Raw genomic sequence first — 18,379 nt, 5'->3', positions numbered from 1 at the left:
CTTTGTAAAGGGATTGTGTGGCTCTGCTTAGAAGGGTTTGCTCCAGCTCGCGTTACATCAGGGAGGGACAAACGCTGCCCACGTGGAGTGGTTCAGGTGGACAGCCAGAGGCTGCGGCTCGGGAATGCCGGGCAGGAACGGGTTTGTCTTCCAGGAGAGGGCGGGCGAGAGGGTCCTGGCTCTGTTCTTGCACCTCCTCCCCGCGCTCTTGCCGGGACAGCTAAAAGAGACAGGAGCAGCTTTTGGCTTGTTCTGCACATCTCCATCCTCAGCTGGGTCTGGGAGCTGTCAGCCTGATACAGGAGATGCGTGAGACAGCAAACATCAGAGCTGACTGGGCTGAGGCAATTTCCCAGCATGTCAGTCCTCGAGAGAGAATAAAAAGGATCTCTTGGTGAAGAGCAGAGCTTGGTTTCCTAATGAAAAAAAAAAAAAATTAGGATGATTCAAGCATCTTTCATCTGCCACAGCTGGGGGGAGGGTTTGTTGAAACTGGATGTTGTCCAAGGTAGTAGGAGGGGGAGGAGTGTGCTGGGATCTCTGTTCAGCAGGAGTGGTGGCACTCCTACCTGGGGAGGGCACAGGGCTCTCTTGGGGTAGCCCAGAGGTGGTGCTCCATGCCTGGTTCAGGGAAAAGAGAATCAGAAGAGTGAGGCAGAACTCTTTCACACTCAGATATGTCATTTCTCCCTTATGTTGCTCTTTGCTCAAAGCAAAGTGCAGGCTGCATAGGCTCAGCCTGGTGCATGCAAAAAAGGGACCTGTCCTTACCTTGCCTCACATTCCTGTGTGAGAGGAGCCTGTGGAAGGCATTTCCAGCTTTGCAGGGAGGTGTTTGTAGCTTCTTGTTGCTTTTTCCTGTTTTATGGTAATCAGGAATGAGCCCAGACATCCCTCCTGCTCCCGCAGGTGCTCTGTGTGCATCGGACCCTGGGAGAAGCTGTGTGTGAAAGATGCTCCAAGGAGGAGCTCCCACTGTGTCAGGGCTGACAGAGCAGCTACAGGGCCCATGGAAATAGCACTTTTCTGTGAAAATACCTTTTCAACAGCAAGCTCTGAAGTGCATTTATTTTTAGTGATTGTCTCTTAAAACAAAATTCTGCTGGGAAATGATCCTGCTGGTTAAAGTCCTCCTGAAAATGTAAGCACCAAGAACCATCTGCTCTGTGTTTGGATTTGGGTGTTTTCTTTCAGAGTGCTCTTTGCAAAAACTGAAGGTTTTTCCTAAGAACAGTATTTAGAAAACGAGGTGGTTTTGGTTTTCCTTCTGGTTTTTCCTTTGAGAAAAGGAGAAAAGTTATTTCCTAGGGAATTTGGGATAATGAGGGAGAGGGATGTGGGGTCAGTTTCTCAGGCAGCTCTGTCCACTAAGCAGTGTAAGAAGAGGGCAGCCAGGCACAGCTGGGGTCCCAAACAGCCCACAGACCCTTGCCCTGCCCAAAAGCTTGGAGGGAAGAAGCAGGATGTGGTGCTGGGAGCAGGGATCTCAGCCTGAGCATCCAGCAGGCACAGAAGCTCTCTCCTCAAGGATCCTGCAAACCTTGGGCTGGATGATGTGGTCAGAGGCTTTATTTAGTTCTGAGCCTGAGTGGATTTTTAATGCATGAATTTTTTAGTGTTCAAACTGAATAGATCTTTGAACTGCTGTGGTTTCTGAGGGATGTTTCTCTTCCTCTCTGACTGCATGTGCCATAAATGCTCCCAAAAAATCCCCCATGTCCTCTCTGGTGTTTTGTAGCTCTGCTGATGTGGCCATGGACTTGCAGCAGGGTTTCCACCAAGCCCCTTTTGGATTCTATTGAAAAGCAAGTTTTTGGTGCCAAGGTTACATCAAAAGCCTGGTGTCCCCATGAGCTGGGGACACGTGGAGTGGCAGCAGTGTTGAGGCTGTCCCCAGGGACACTGGGAACACCAGGGCCACTCTTGTCTTCAGCTGGCCCAAATGCTGTGGTTAAAGAGTGGGACTGGGAGAGCTGAGAGAGAGAACTGGGCTGGAGGAAGGAGTGTCACAGGGGGAGAGGTGTCTGTGGTCTCTTCTGGAAGGTTGGCTTCTTCTCCCCAGTAGGGCCAAGGGAAGCCCTGCATTTCTGTTCTGTGCCTTACCTGGTTCCCCCCTGGCTCTCTGGATTAAAAGAGATTTCCCCTCTGAGGGCTGACAAAGCTATTAAGAGATTTTTCTGTTGTTAAAAATGATTCTTAATTTTGCAAAAATCTACCAAGCCAGGCAGGGAGCCAGGCTGCCCTGCCCAGAGTGGACCATGAGTGCATTTGATGGATGCCACCATCACTGTCCAGCATCTCTGCAGAGCCCACTTGGTGGCATTTTCCAGTGTCTGATGCTCAGAGTTTGGTGGGGACACTCAGGGACTCTGTGGCAGGAATCTGGGCACTGTTTTTGTGAGACTGGGAGGCTTCTGAGGTTTTCTAGCAGTTGAGGCAGCTCTCCCTTGTCTTGGGCTGGGAGATGATATAGAGTGCACACAGAGCTTTGGGATGTCACATCAATGTTAACCACAGGGAAGAAGTGAGAGTGGAGGTGGGTGTGCATGGCAATTTGTTTCTTTGGGTTTATGCCTTGATCCTTTCTGCTTAATTGCACCCTGACATGCTCCAAGGGGCAAGGAGGGGTTTTAAAGCAGCTTTAAAAAAAATATTACCTTCCATGAAATATTTAGGATAGGCTGACTGCTTTTTAAAGACTGTTCTAATTACTCCTGCAAGGCTTCCACTTCTCCTGATCTCACTGCACATGGAGAGAGGCAGCAGGAGTGTTTGTCCTGGTTAGCACTGAGGGGCTGGGATGGTTTGTATTCACTGCAGGGAGGTGATCACTGCATTGACCTTGGAGATGGCGAGTTGGGAGTCACAGGGCTTTGTTCCTGTGGATGTTTGCTGGTGATGGACTCAGGGCTTGGAAGGGTGTGGAGGCAGTTTAGTGACATGTTAGGGAATACTAGGAACAAGAATAATGCCCTGGTGCACCCCATGGCTCCCTCCTGGCTGTGTCCTGCTCCCCATGGCTGTGGGGAACACGTGGCTTGCCTGTGGAGACAGGCTGCTCTAGGAAGTGCCCTCCCAGTGCTGAGAGGTGTGATCCAAAATTAGTATCCCATTCACTTGCTCTTAGCTCTGTTAGCTCTGCAACGCTAATAGGGCTTAAAAAAAAAAAAAAGTCTCTTGTCACCAAAATCAGCAGCTCTGACTCAGAACATGCAGAGGGAGCAGACTTGCTGATTAAGGCAATGTTGATGTTGTAAGTGCTCACCCGGCCACAGCAGGGCCCTGGGACTTGCCTGAGGATCTCTCTCAGAGCCTGGGAGGGGTCCTTGGTTCCCATCTTGGTGCCTAAACCACCAAGTGAGGAGGATGAAGGCGTGAGCATCAAAGCCAGCCAAGCCATGGAGCGTTCCCAGCGCCGTGCCATGTTCCACAATTAATCACTGCCACCCACACTCCACCTTCTCCCTTCCTTGAATCCTCCCTTGCCTGGCTCTGGAGCAGGGAATGGAAGCAGCTCCAGTTTTATGAATCAATCAAAGACAATGGCTGCTTTTGAGGGCTGCTGATTTAGAGAGCCCTTTGCAAGCATGTGTGCAGTGTGATTTCTTATCAGAGTGCAGCTCTGGAGGAGCTTGCCAAGAGGAGCTGTTCCAGCTCCCGGCCACATCCTGGGGAGACAGCCTGAGTGGTCCTTTCATCTACAAATAAAACAAACAGGAACAAAGGAGGCAATAATATTGACTTTCATCATTGATATTTCCATTTATCTCATACAGTTGCTAATAATTAGTATTTCTGTAGCTGGATGGGTATAGCTCATAATCTCACTGTTTCAGGGGAGCCTGTTAATGTCACTGCCAAAACCAGGCATGCATAAAGCACTGGACAAGTGCCAGTGCACTGCACTGGAGGGGAGGGATGGGAATGGAGCAGGGCTGAACCTGGAGGAGAGGTGAGAGGCTGTGGAGCAGGGAACAGCGGGGCAGCAGCACTGGGGAAGGGACACAATGGGCAGGGCTTGAGTCAGCACTGCTGTGCCTGTGGTGGCATGAGAGCTGTGTGAGCTGGGCCTCAGGGGCTACCATCAGCCAGCCCCCTGCTGCATCCTCTGGCACAGCTGGAACACAGCTGGGCTGTGCTGGGAGGGAAGGGCAAGACTGGCCCTTGGTGCCAGTGCTGCTGGGGTGAGGATGTGCTCCAGATGGAGGATCTGCTGAGATGCAGCCCCAGAGCCCTCCCAGGGTGTGATGTAGCCCCAGACTGTGGCAGCACCCCCCAAGTCTCCAGCACACTGGGATATGTGGGGAACCAGGGCAGATTCCTGCTGGATCTGTTCCCACCTGCCCCAGGGCACCTGTGTGGCAATGCACACACTTCTGGCAGCACCTGCAGCCTTGTTTGTTTCCTGGTGCTTCATTAGTCATTCCCTGTTCTCCTTTAAACCCAGTTCTGGTGCAGTCTGTGGGTGCCTTGTGCCTGTGTGTCCACAGAGCTGGCCTGGATCTCCTCTGGGATTCCAGAGGAGGTGGGACACTGAGGTTTCCATGCTGCTGCTCTCCTGTGTTACTGTGAAAGCTTCAACACACAGCTGCTCTGCCAATCATCCTGGGTCAGTGTGGAGGTCCATTTCTTGCATCTGTGTTTTTAATTGTCCTGTTCAGTGTGCATCTGACCCCTCCTGTGAGGGATGGCATCCAGCATTCCCAATTCCACAGGAGCTGCTGTCACGGCAGCCGCAGGGACCTGCAAGCAGCGAATGCAAATGCAGGGTGGTGCTTTTATTAGGATTTAAATGAGTTTAAAACTGTTCAGAATTACAATGTGATTTGAGCCAGGAGGGGCTTATAAAACTGGTGTGAGTTCATATATTACACAGTAAACATGCCCAAGCCCGTGGCTCCTGCTCAGCACTGTCCTCACCACAGTGGGGTGGGGAGAGCAGTGGGCAGCTGCTGGGGCTCAGCCCTGCTGTCCCAAGGTGTTCCCATGGGGAAAGGCTCTTTGGGATGGGAGATGGGCTGCAGTCATGGAGCTGGTTGTGCAGGGAAGCTGGTCCCTGTTAATAAACCTGAGCCTGTGGTGCAGTACAGGTGTGTACAGTTTCTGGCTGACAGGTTGGGGCACAGGAGGGGCTTGTGGGTGTGTTTATCCATTCCTCCCTTTACAGCTCCCCTGTGTGAAGTGGCAGGGATGCCTCGATGCTGGTTGTGCTGGAGGAGGTGTGCAGTGAGTTGTGCCTTCTCTGGGTGCTGGTGCTGCACGGGGCCACCCTTGCCTGAGCCAGACCCCACTCCAGTATCTGGGAGCAGTGATCTCTCTCCAGCTGGTCTAGGCTGTGCCAGCCCCAGCTTGCACCTCCCTGGAGACCTCACAGCACATAGGTCACCTGCTGGTTGTACAGGCAGTGCTCATGAAGGCTTTAATGGCCATTACTATAATCACTGGCAGCTCAGTGCAGAGATGGATGCTGTGAGAGCTGTACCTGCATGCCCAGGAGTCCTGGGCCTGTGACACCTGGGAGCCACCACAGTGATGGAATTCTCATCTGCTTCCTCAGGCAGAACAGGAATGAAAGGGGAGCTTGAGCTATTGGCTTGGGATGTTCGTGCTTCGCCTCGTTTCAGTGCTGTGCTTTTGATCTCTGAAGGATACAGCTGAGTATTTGAATGAGAAATACGTGGTAGTGTTGAAATCCTAGACAAAATGCCTTTTGTGCCTCCCTGCATGTTTATTTGCGTAAGAAAGTGTTTTACTGGAGAAACACAGGAAGGAGCTGGAGGGAGGGGAAGGCGGGCGGCAGTGAGAGCTTTGGGGAGCTCGCCGTGCAATTCCAGGACACTTAAGAGCCTCTCATTGTCAGCGGCAGACAGCGACATCGGAGACAGCTCAGGCAATTGGCTGAGACAAATTGCTTCGTTTGATGTCTTTGTTGGTACCTCACTGGTTAAGTTCCTGCGTTGTATTTATTATTGTATACAAAACACGCAGGAATTACAGATATGCACACATATGTACATCTCGGGATCCACAGTTATCTGCCATGAATGACCTTGCAGGCAGCAAGTAATGTCCCCAGCCTGCGTGGTGCTCCTGAGCAGCTGGATGTTTGTTCTGTAGGTGCGGGGAGCGAGGGAGCCGGGCCCCTTTTGGGGCTCCTCTCACCAGGGAGCGGGGCTGCCGCTGTGTTTGCCACAGGAGGGAGCATTCCCCTCGTTCCCAAACAGAAAGGTTTCACTGGCTTCAGGAGGCACTGAGGGAAGAGCCTTTGACAGGCAACATGCTGCTAAAGAAAGCTGCTTTCCCCAGAGAGGGAAAATTGCTGCTGGTGCCTGCGGGAGAGGTGAAGGTGGAGGTGTGACAGAGCAGCCCTGCTGCTTTGTCCTACTTGGAGGAGAGCTGGCAAAGCAGGCTGTGAAGGCACCCTGGTGAAGAGACCTGCTGGGGCAGTTGGATGGCACTGGAGAGGCTCAGCTTCCCTGTTCCCATGGAGCCCTGGCTTTGGCCAGCCCTGCAGTGCTGTCCCCGGGCTGGGGGTGGGAGGAGGGGTTGTGTTCAGGGCTGCGTTGGCTGGGAGATGTGAGCTGCATCCAGCAGACCAGATCAAAGGCACCTCAGCCAGCAACATCCACCAGAAAGCCTTTAATGCCCAGCCCTGGAGCAGGGAGATTTGCTCAAGGGACTCATTTCCTTGCCTGAATGTAAAAAACTGTGTCAACTTGACATTCAGGAAATTTTATTTAATACCTTTTTATTCATTTAACAGTTTAGCTAATTGCAATGCTCTTTTTTTTGTTATTTTTTATATACTTTTTTAAAATTCATTCCAGCTTTGTCCTTCTATACACTTTGTTCTTTAAAGCCATTTCATGATGGGTGTTTATTGTCTGTGCTGGTTCTCTGGGTGGATGGGGAAGGAGGAGGGTGCCCCAGCTGCACCCACGTGCCAAAGCCAGCAGTAGCTCTGGTGACACAAGCCTGTCTCAGCAGATCAGGACAAGATATCACAGAATTGTTTAGGCTGGAAAATACCTCTAAAGATCATTGAGTCCACCCACTAACCACAGCCAAGCCCACTGCTAAACCATGTCCCCAGAGATCTGCTTCTGTTTTGCTGAATTGTTTGTTTGGGGCAGAAGAGCAGAAAAAGGATAATGTCCTGGGGTTTCACTTTGCTATTTTCCCAATGAATTAATTGCTACTTTCCTTTCATAAGAAAACTTTGGTTGGGAAGTTCCTTAACTTTTATTTTAGAGAGCTGGGTAAATCCTTGGAAATGTCCAGATGTAAAGTGAAACATAATTTTATTTCTCTGTTTTAGATTCACCAGCACTTAGCAGAAAATGTTTTCTTCTGTTAAGCTAATTCTTACTGAATTGTCAAAAATATGAGAAGATAATAATTGCAATAATTACTCTAATGGTAATGGGCTTTCACAGCCTTGGCTTTTACCACAGCTAATTGTGCTCATCCGTTCCTCCTGCCTCCTCCTCCCTCAGACCTTTCCCCAGGCACAGTGGGTCCCTCCACAGCACCCCATTTGTGACCTCCTTGCATCCAAACTTGCAGCAGCGCTGGCCCTGTTGTGCCCTGGACTCACCAAGTCTTGCTGGAGCTGCCTGTGCCTGGTATTATCCAGGAAGATGAGTTTAAGCTGGACCTGCTTCCAGGAGGTGCCATAGGACACACCCTTGGTACTGGGAGCCCCATGGCAGCCTTTGGCACCAGATCCAAGCCAGGCTCCTTGTCCCCTTCCTGAGCAAGGCACACTGTGCCTGTGTGCCCGTGGGGTGTTAGCCCAGCAGTTTGCCCTCCCTGTGCAGTCCTGGCTTGGCCTGTGCCTGAGCACCAGCCAGGAGCACAGTGGGCAAAGATGTCAAGAGCTGTTAGAGCCCGTGCAGGGAGCTTATATAAAGGATCCATTTCCATTGCCCTGCTTGTCTGCTTCAGTCAAAATACAGCACCACAGCTGCGAGGGCGCAGTGTCAGGGCCGACTGCAGCCACTAATGCATGGCTGCTGCATCTCCCTGACTGCAGCTACTAATGCATGGCTGCTGCAGTGGGTGCTGCATCTCCCTGATTGCAACCACTAATGCATGGCTGCTGCAGTGGGTGCTGCATCTCCCTGATTGCAACCACTAATGCATGGCTGCTGCAGTGGGTGCTGCATCTGCCCGGCCCTGCCGCAGCTCGCCCTGCTGTGAGTCCTGGCTCCCTGGCGCTCCCCGGCTGCCAGCCCCAGCCCTGCCGGGCTCCCCTCCAGCCGGGGGAGCGGCTCTGCGGTGCTCAGAGCAGGAGCCACCCTGGAGCTCCCAGCTGAGCCCGCTGCAGGGCCCTGGGAGCAGCAGTGCTGGGTCGGGGTCTCTCTCTGCTCAGGGACATGGGTATGCCGTGGGCACACACGTACCAGAGCGCCCCTGAGGCGTCTGGCACCCGGTGTCTTCATCTCCATTATTTAGAGGCTGAGAAGAGCATCTCAATCTGCCTGTTGCTCCGTGGGCACGTTGTGGGGCCACTGGGGATGACTGGCTGGCTGGAACTGGTAGGGGCCAGGAGATGGTGCCTTAGGCAGAGGGGACAGTGGATGCTCTTGTGCTCAGACCCCCTTAGCCAGGGCAGGGTCGCAGGTGTGCAGCTGAACCTGTGCTATGAGTCCTTGGAGATGGGATGTGGGGAGATGAGCAGTGTGTAGGGATCTGTGCTTCCCTTCCTCTTTTCCAGAATAATTTCACCCATTCCTTGGCAGTGCTTATCTCACCTGGATCCCTTCCTGTTGAGCTGGGCCCTTCATCCTGGGGACACTTGGCTTTTTCCTGCCACTGTGCAGGGCAGCAGACATGCTCCATGTGGCTTGGAGGGAGCAGTGTATGTGCCCATCTGCCTGGCCTTGGCAGGGGCTCAGGGATGCTTTGGGCAAGCCTTTGCTATTGTGTTCCCCCCTTCTCCCTTAAACGTCCCTTGCATCTCCTCTGGAGTCCGTGCTGAGGCTGTGTGCCTGGGGAGAGCAGTGTGTTTGTCCAGGAGGTAGGCGGGGGTGGCTCTGCCCTCCAGCAGCCCTGCTGCATGATCAGGCCATGTGAGGGATCATCCTCTGGCCAAGGCACCATGTCTTTGTTCTCTGTCTGCACATTTCTGCTTCTGAGGCCTCCATGAGCAGAGCCTGGTGCAGGAACAGGCAATATGAATCCTGAAACCTCAATGCACCGAGCAATTTTCATCAGAGGTTTTCACACCTTGCCTTTCTCTGCTCTCTTTTCCCCCTGATTTCTCCTCAGTTAGGAGGACATGGAAGCAGTTCTCCCAGACTTTGCTGGGTAGCTCACCACCACCCCTCAGGTCTCATTGGCACAGGCAGAGCAGTTGATGGGGCTGTGGGGATGCAGCAGAGCTGCAAAATTCTTCCCAGAACTGACTGGACTGAGGCAGAGGCCACCAGCCATCACCCACCCCATCCTCCTGAAATGTCACTTGCTTTTAAATGCACTAGTAGTTTAAAATAAGAATAACCTGCTCTAGGGCTTCTTAAACCGTGGAATTAAATATGGTTCTAGTCTCTAGGCAGAGTCTGACTCTTCAATTCTAAATCTGCTCAGCCAAGCGAAATATTGCAGGGGGAAAGAAATCAATATTTCTCATGCTTGGCACAGAGAGGAAGCTGTCTGTGTGTGGCTGCAGGCGTGCAAGTGCAGATGTGCACACACATGAGGCTGGGGCTGGGAGGGTGGCGGAGCTGAGACCTGGGATGGGGAGAAGGGCACGGTGTTTGCAGTGCCAGTGCTGCGTGCTGCTCCAGGAGAGCTGTGGGGGTGAGCCCATCCTACTCAGGTGTGTGGCACAGCTGGGCTTCCCTCCGTGGGGTTCCCAGCACAGTCTTTTAGAGAAGGAAACACAGTTTTTCCCATTTCAAGAGGTGTAATTTAGTGGCCAGTGTGAGGCTGTAAGCTTATTGCAGAGCAGGTGTGCTCTGCATGTCCTGGTTTCTGGTACCTGGTGTGTGGAGCTGAGCTGTGCAGGAGATGGGAATAATCAGGGATTCTAGCAGAGTGAAGGACTTTCCCAAGGACCAACATGCCCCATCATTTGGAGGGTGGAAGTGGATGAGATAGGGAATGGATGGGGTGCTTGTGCTGAGCACCCCAAGGACTGATCTGGGTGCACTGCATGCAGCACTGTGTGGCCAATGGTGGTGTATCCTGGGCATGGCTGTCCTTGAACATGGTGCTTCTCTTGGCTGTGTGGGGAATGGCCCCTGTGTCTGCTCTGGGAGCACTGCTGAAGATTCCCATCCTTCCCTGCAGAAGGGATCTACAGCTGGGGCTCTAGTTCAGGGGCAGGTGAAGCTGTTTTTGCCAGGTCTGAGTTCTCCAGGTGGTTTCTGTCCAACTTCTCTCCCCTCTGTCACTGCTTTGCAGAGTTCTGGTGTTCTCCCTCTCTGCTCCTCCATGGAGTGTGGTGGGAGGAGGGAGCTGTGCCACCGTGTCGGGATCAGGAGTGGAGGAGGATCTCCATCTGCAGTGGGAAGGACAAATGTTACTGACCTGCTCTGGCATCTGACCAAACCACAGACACTCACCCCTCCCAAATAGCCTCTCTGATAGCTTAATTTCTTAATTGCTATCTGTGATCTGGATGTCAGCTCTGGCTCTCCTCCAAGATCTGTCACTTCCAGCAGGCTGGTGCTTTCAGCCACCTTGCTTTGGTCACTATTTTCAGCTCACCTGAAAAACTGGCTGGAGAATTTCTCATCTCCCTTCAGGCCAGCTCTGCTGCCCCTGAGGGCAGTGGTGAGTATTGAAGGAGCACAAAAAAACTGAGGAGTCTCAGTTGAAGGCCCCCAGCTCCAAGCCTTGTGCCTTGGCCAGACAGCAAGGGTTGGCTGGAGCTGAGCTGTGTGTTCTGAGCTCCCCAGCTCTTCAAGCACAGTGCTGGAAGAGGTGAAGACCTGTGGTGCTGGACTCAGGATGGAGAGCATGGTCAGATGCCTGGGGGTGAGTGGGACCCAAAGGAGAGCTGCCCTCTGTGGGGTCTGGCACTGGGAATTCCCAGTGGTTCCAGCTCCAGTTAAAGCAATGCCATGAACATGTGCAGCAGGAGGTTACAGGCTGCAGCACAGCAAGGCTCTGTATCTCAATAAGCAGCACTCCAAGGCAGACCTGAAAATAAATATTTGAGGAAGAAATAGTACTCTGTCTTCTGTTGTCTCTCCTCCTTCCCTTTCACTCTCTCTCCTCCCCCTTCTCCTGTCTTTCACGTATGACTGAGCACGAGAGTTCATTGTTAAAGGGGGTTTGTTTTCTTGGGGTTTTTTTCCCTTTCTCTGCTTCCCCAAGGAGGAAACTCCAGGTGCTGCACTGTTAACAACCCCATGCAACAGCAAGAGCTGTCTTCATGCTGAGTTTGTCCATGCCCAGGATGATGGGTGCTTGTTTTTTTTTTTGCTGTGCTTAGTTTGTTTGCCTTGATAAAACACAAGCAGACGGCTCTTCCTTTTCTAGGGAGCAGATACGATGGGGTCAAGCTGCCTGAAGTCTGTAAGTGCAGTTCAGCCCAACACTACAACAGGTTTCCTCATTCTTAGCAGGTCAGCAGTGCCATGAGGGATACTGCTCCTGGTCCCTGTTCTTGGTGGGAAAGGTTAAAATTGGGCCAGAGAGGAGACAGCTGGGCTTGTGCTTGCCTGGAAAAAATGGAGTCAGAGGCTGCTAAGCTGTGGATGGATGTGAAGGTCAGGGCTTGTGGCACTCCATGTCAGACAGAAGGCGAGCTACTGAGGCAAAGGTGGGAACATCAGCCTGCTGCTGGCTGGGCCACCAGAGAGAGGGGTGCCCATGGTGTGCACCCTGTGTCAGTTGTATGGGGCCATCAGGGAAAGTTGGGGTGCTGTGTGCAGAAATTGGTCCTGGAAAAGCGAATGCAGAGTCAGCCCACAGGCTTTGCAATCTCCCACTGCATCTGAGGATCCGTGGGCTGGGAAAGGAGCATTGGCATCATCTAGAGCCCTCCTCTGAGCGTGAAGGAAAGTGTTAGGAGAATTCAACTGTAAAAGTAGAGGTGAAGAGTGGTTGTGAGAAGGGAATGGGGAAGGAAAAGGCTCCAAAGAGGAAATGGGACTAAAAAACGCAGAGGTGGTTTAAGGATATCTGAGACGTCACAGGCAAGGGAGATGGGCTGGGGGAGATGGAACTTTGAGAGAAGTCTTCTCAGACTGGCTGCAAATGTTTGCTAAGCTCCTGGGCTATATTTAGCAGGCTCCATGCCCTTTGGAGAGCTCTCCAGGCAGATGGTGAGGAGCGGTTTGCCAAATGGTGGAAGCCGTGTCGGAAGGGGGTGCCCGGCATTCGGGGATGGACGTTTAATGTCAGCTTCGCCCTTTCCGCAGCAGCGCCGAGCGCTCGCTTTGCTGCCCGCTGGACAGGGCTGCCAGATGGCCAAATATTTGCTTAGAAATTAGCAATGGGAAACAGGCGAGGCAAAGCCCTACACTGGAGAAACCCAGGGCCTGGATTGGACTCTTCCTGCTGTGCTGGATGGTCTCTGCAGAGCAGGGTTGGGTGCATCCGTTGTGGGGGCAGCACAAGGAGATCTCAAAGCCAGTGAGCCTGGGCACGGCACTGTCATCTCTCCCCTCCTCACTGGCACAGTCACGGGCCATTACTCAGGCGTGTGCAGCCTCTGGCTGTGTTTGCTTTAAACCAATATGCAGAGAAAAACAGCTTTCCTCTCTAGGTAAAAAAAATGCTGCTTGTTCTTGTATCTGTGCAGTATCTCACTGAATGGGATATGACTGGAATGAAATTTGCAGGCACTAATGCAATAGAAGTACTCGTAATTTGTGTGTGTGCCTGTGTGGGCACAGGCAGTGTACCTGATCTGGTGCTGAGCAGCTTTCCATATGGTCCTGCCCTTCTGGAGCTCACCTGTGAAATGGCTTCATGGCTCATTTAGGGGGGGGGTCTCTGCATCACACCTGAGCTGGGGCTCTGTGCCAGCAGGGAATTAAAGCCTGAGAAATGCCAAAAGATTTTGAGGTTGGGAGGGTGGGCATGGACCACAGGGATGTGCACAGCCTCTCATCAAGGTGGGCTAATGCTGCCTCTTGCAAGTCCTCCCAAATCACAGCAATGTCCAGCTCCCTGCTCTCTGCACGCCTTCACTCCAGAGGCATAAAATTATTTTAAAAACAAATAAATTTAAAAATAATGTCTTCCTTTTATTTGCTGCCTGGAGTTGGAGCTGGGTGTTTGCACGTTCCCCAGTGTTCCTGCACTGGCCTCTCTCCTCTTCCATTGGTTTCTTATGAAAGCCAAGCTTCCTGAGCCTTAACTTGACTCCAGGGACTGGGGCTTGGAGAAGCTCTACCTCTGTAATGCTGGCAATAAAATCATAAGTGCTGGCTATGCTGCTGTAAAACTTTTATTGCTGTGGGAAGAAGAACAGTGAATCCTCCCTCTCTCCCTCTCTCCCTTCTCTCCTTCCATGCTGCTCCCCAACTCTGGCTCTGCTCGCCCTCCAGGGCTCTGGGCCTTTGTGCCAGGCAGCACTGATTGCATCCCATTTCCCTGTGCTTCTGCTCCCTTTGATCCCCTCCCTGTCCTGCAGCCCTGTGGCTGTCTTCTGCTGCTCTGGCCTCGCTGTGCCCCATGGCAGTGTGCTCCTGTCCCCTTCCCTGTCCCTTCTGTGCTGTGTGGCTGCTCAGCTCCGTTTGTGGAGTGCTCTGAGGGAGAGGAACCGTAACAGCTCCCTGTGTGTGGGGCCATCCGTGCATTTTGCTTTTCATGGCGCCTGGAAGCGTCGTCTGCCTTCCCACAGCCTCCCTTCCGTATTTATAGATGGCAGCGGCGTTATCCGTGCTCACGCAGATCGAGCACGACGCTTTTCTATAAATACAAACGCTCTGTAATTATCCTCAGAACTATTTAGCCCAATTCAAAGGTAGATTAAATAATGAATGTGTGTGTGATACGCCTGTCGACATCAACAAATGGAAAGAGACATCTCTGGATGCATATCTGGAGGTTTCCCTGGTGGAGGAGGTGGGGGAGGGAGCTGAGCCGAGCCTTGCTGGAAGTGTCTCTGTCTCAGGGTTCAGGTGGGGCCGCGGGCACCGATGGCCACGCTCGGCTCTGTGGTGGCCTCGTGGGACTGGTGGTTCAGGAGGCACTGTGCCAAGGGGTGGACAAGGAGGATCAGCATGAACAGAAGGCATTGGTATTCACAGCTACCCATGGCTCTGCATCTTTGCCCTCCACTTTCACTGGTCTCAGGAGCAAGGGGAGGTGGTTTCAGGCTCGGCTGTGATGGAGAGCTGGGGAAGGTGTGTGATACGGCTCCCCAAGGCCTCTGGCCCCTTGTTTCATGTGGTAATTGATTTTCTCTGAGGCCATGCATGCTCTGGCATGTTTCCCTTCCTGCTGGTCCACAGCAGAGCCGTGTGGGGACCCTGGCTCTCTCCCCCCTTTTGGCTCCTGCCCCTGCCACCCCTTGGAAAAGGAGCTTTAAAGCCCTTGCACAGGACCTGCATGGTTCTTCATGATGTGGCTTTATTAGCACCACAAAGGGGTGAAGAAGGAGACACCTGACGCTTGGGAAGAGCAGTGGATTTAAAGGATAGGGTGGATGTGTGGGAACCCCTAAGAACTCCCAAGGAGGGGACTTTGCAAAGCCGATAGAGGAACGAGAGCAGTCAGCACTGCCTTTCACACAGGAGCCTCTGTCTCCTTGCCTTTTCCCAGGTGCAGTGAAGCCTCAGCTCCCAGGGCACAGCTCCATTAGCTCCTGTGTGGCTGTGCTGGGTCTCAGCCCTCCCCGAGTTCCGTGTCACATCATGGGCTGCTCCCCTGCCCCAGGAACAGCAGTGTCAGGAGCCAAAAGGGAAGTGGGGCTGGGAGGAAGGGCTCCATCACAGTAACTAATAACTGTGTGCTGACAAATTGAATTATACCTTTTCCAGTTGCCTGCACTATTGATCAGAGGAAAGGTTTGTGTTTTTTGTTAGGCTATTTTTTTTTCTTTTTCTTTTTAAGTTACAGTTGCAATGTCCTGGGGGCTTATAATGAACTAAATAAGGTCAGGTTAGCAGAAGAATCAAATATACTCTGTCAGCAGAAGCGTGGGCTTTTCCTGGTGACTCTGAGTGGAGAGGAAAGCAGCAGCAGCTCCTGCTCCTCCATGCCCTGGTGCATGGGGGTGTCCTGCCCGAGGCTCCTGCTCCCTGGAGGGCTGCTTGGAAAAGGGGTGATGTGGGTGGCTGTGCTTGGCCTGATCCCAAGCACTGTGGCAGGAGCTGGGGGGGAGCTGGGGCTCACCAGGTCTGTGTGTCACCAGCCCCAGGTTGTGCCAAACTGTGCTGCGCTGGCAGCTGGAGTGGCTCCTGCCCTGCCTGGGGGGGGCTGCCAGGAGAGGCAGCAGATGCCCAGTGGCACACAAGGAGCAGGATGTGGCCAGGCACAGCACTTGCCCAGTGGCTCTCTGTGGGGTCCCTGCCAGGGGAAGCTGGTGGTGTTCAGTTCTTTGCTCCAGAGCTGAGATCCTGCTGTGAACTCAATTAAAGCTGTCTTGGAGAAAGGGGGAATAAATTACCCAGATGAAAAAGATGAGTAAAAAAACCACGTGCAGAGAACTGGCAGCCCACCTTTGAAAGGCTTTATTGAATTGGGACATGTGTCACCTTGGCAGCAGAAGCTGCAGGGGAAAGGGGAGCACTCCCTGGTGTCCCCACTCCTGGGCTGGGGTTGGAGCAGGGCAGGGCTGTTGCAGGAGGAGCAGAGGGTTGAGGTTATCTGTCTGTGCCAGGACAGGGGTGAGACTGGAGGCTGCTCTCAGCTGATGGTTTGCAGAGTGCCTGCCTAACAGGGAAGGGCAGCTGCAGGTCCAGCAAGTGTCCCCAGCAGCCTGTGTGTCCCATGGTGTGTTTAACCTGCTGCTCCCAGAGGGGATCCAGGGGATGTGTAGTGCCTGGTCAGCTCCACAGCCCTGGGGCTGTGCTCAGCCTTGGCCTCTGGTCACCTCTCAGTGAGCAGTAGAAGTAGGGATTCACATCTTGTTTTTGTGTTTCTCTGTTTACAAAGACCTCTGTTGCAATCTCAGCTGCCCTGGGGTGGATCTGGATGCTCTCCAGAGCTGTCTGTGAGCTGGCAGAGCTGCCATGCTCCACGCAGTGGGTTTTCCCACTTAGCACACAAGTCCCCTCCCTGGTGACCCAGCAGCCCCAGGCTTTGGAAGCACAGGCTCTGCCAGGACCAGTTCCCAGCCTGCCCTGTCCCTGTCCCACCCTCCTGCTATGCTTCTCTTCTGGGACTTGCTCCTCTTCTGGACCCTTCCATACAAAATCCACTGATTTCAGGCAAGGACCAAGGAGCTGTCACCCCTTGTCTCCGTGTATTGGGCCTTGGTGGAGGAGGAATGGCTGGAGAGCTGGGTGCCATCCTGCTTGGTGCTCCCCAGGACCTGCCAAGGTGTGGCCAGCAGCTGGGGGTACTCTCTGCACACAGACCCCTCATGTTTCTGCTCTTAATTAAAAGCTTCCTCCTCCCGCCCTGCCTTGCTTGAGAGTCCGGCCACATCGGGTCTGGGATTAACATTCCTGGCACAGCATAACTCCATCACCATTTCTATTAAACTCATTTGCTATCTAAAGGAATTCATTTTCCACTTTGTTTGCCCATGAGAAAAAAAAAAAAAAAGCCCTCTGAGCTGAGGTCCCAGTGTTTGAGAAGGTGGAGGGGGGGAGAGCTGGGTGCCACATCCCCTCCTTCAGCTGGCATTGCCACCAACCATACAAGAAGATGCCCACCTCTGTCCTTCCACTGTGCTCTTGGAGGCAGGAGCTGCCCATGGCTGGCACCAAGGCCAGTGCTTGCTTTCTGAAACAAATGATACTGTTTCACCCTAGGATGAGTCTTCACAAAATCAAATTGTCCCCTTTTCAGGATATCCCTGGACTTCTGGAACTCTACCCCCTTCCAAAAATCAGGTTTCATTGGCATCTACAACAAGTTCAGGGAAGGTAGAGCCAAGCTGGATTCTCTCTGCCTGCTCCCTCATCTCCTTGTGTGCCACTTCATTCAGTCAGTTGCTTTGCAGCAGGCTCAGGAGCTGGATTCCTGCCCCTGCCTGGAATGTGGGGCCAGTCTGTGTATTTGGGTGCATGAGGGAGGAGGAAAACAAGGATACAGGGGTGCCAGAAGGAGAAGTGTTCATGTTTAGCATGTGAGGAAACCTCTTCTGTGTGTGCATCCCTCCAGGGATTGTGGGGCTCCTATTGGCAGCCCTGCCATGGATTATCACCTCCCAAATGGGCACCTCCTGCCCAGAAAAAGGGGGGAAACACTCTACAGCCCTCTGTGCTTCTGCTTTCAAGGTCAGAGGCTGCTGATTATTGATCTACAGCCTCTCTATAAATCTGATACTGAGAGGAACCCCCCTATGCCTCTAGACAGCAGCATCCATCCTGCACCACTTGGCCAGCCCAGCCACCTGCAAGGGAAGGAGGGCTTTGATCACTTCCTGCCTCTGCTGGGCAGCATTTGGGTTTGCAGCTGGCCCTGCTGGCTCCCAGCTCTGCCACACCCCCTGTGCCACTTGGGGAGCTTCCTCCTGGAGTCAGTGAACCCTGCCAGGGAGTGCAGGAGCAGGGCAGGAGAGCTGAGGAGCTGATGTGGGATCTGGGGAGCAACTGCTGGGGCCAGGTGGTGGATCCAGTGAGTCTGGGATATCCAGCAGGGCTTTGAGTGCCCCACAGGCCCCAGAGTTCAGCAGATGGGAAATCTGACTCCAAGGCAGGCAGAAGAGGAGTTGGAATCCAGCTTCCCAGGGAGCCTGTGGAGCCATGTGTTATGGGGAGAAGGAAGGTGGTGATGGAGGCCACCAGCTGTGGAGCACTGGGCCATCCTCCTCACGTGGTGGGCACCAGCCAGATGTCAGGATGATCTCTGGCAGTGATCCCTCTGTCTGATGGACTGCCATGGTCAGAGCCATCGAGGCTGCTGTTGGCATGGGAGCTCCTGGACACACATCACAAATTGAATTGGAGCCCTTTGTAGCTGCTGTTTCCCTTCATCACCATCATCATCATCATTTGCAGCTAAACTGTGGCTCTGACAGGGATCACTGCAGTTTTCAGCCCAGAGCTGAGCTGGTCTTGAGCCCTCCTCACCTGCCATGGGCAAAGCTTTGCTGTCCCTGTCCCTGTCCCTGTCCCTTCCCATGGATTAGCCTTGTTCCCAGCGTATATCCTGCTTCATCCAGACAGAAACCTGGATGAAGCAGGATATGTTTCCCTCCCACAAATCCTTTCTCAGTGGCTGCTACTAATGGAGAAGAGAAGTAATCAAGCCAGTTTAACCCCCCTGCTACCTGTGACTCTCCTGCAAAGCTCGTTAA

The 18,379-nt window shown here is 53.0% G+C and overlaps 1 protein-coding gene across 1 annotated transcript in view; it reads left to right on the top strand.

Moving 5' to 3' along the window:
- LINGO1 (leucine rich repeat and Ig domain containing 1) overlaps nt 1-18,379 on the top strand; it is a 58,188-nt gene that overhangs the window by 458 nt on the left and 39,351 nt on the right. The gene's annotated exons all lie outside the window — the stretch shown is intronic.

Source organism: Serinus canaria, chromosome 10 (assembly GCF_022539315.1).
Source record: "Serinus canaria isolate serCan28SL12 chromosome 10, serCan2020, whole genome shotgun sequence".
NCBI classification, from domain to species: Eukaryota; Metazoa; Chordata; class Aves; order Passeriformes; family Fringillidae; genus Serinus; species Serinus canaria.
The sequence above is the reverse complement of the archived record's forward strand: the minus strand, read 5'-3'. Positions and strand labels throughout refer to the sequence as shown.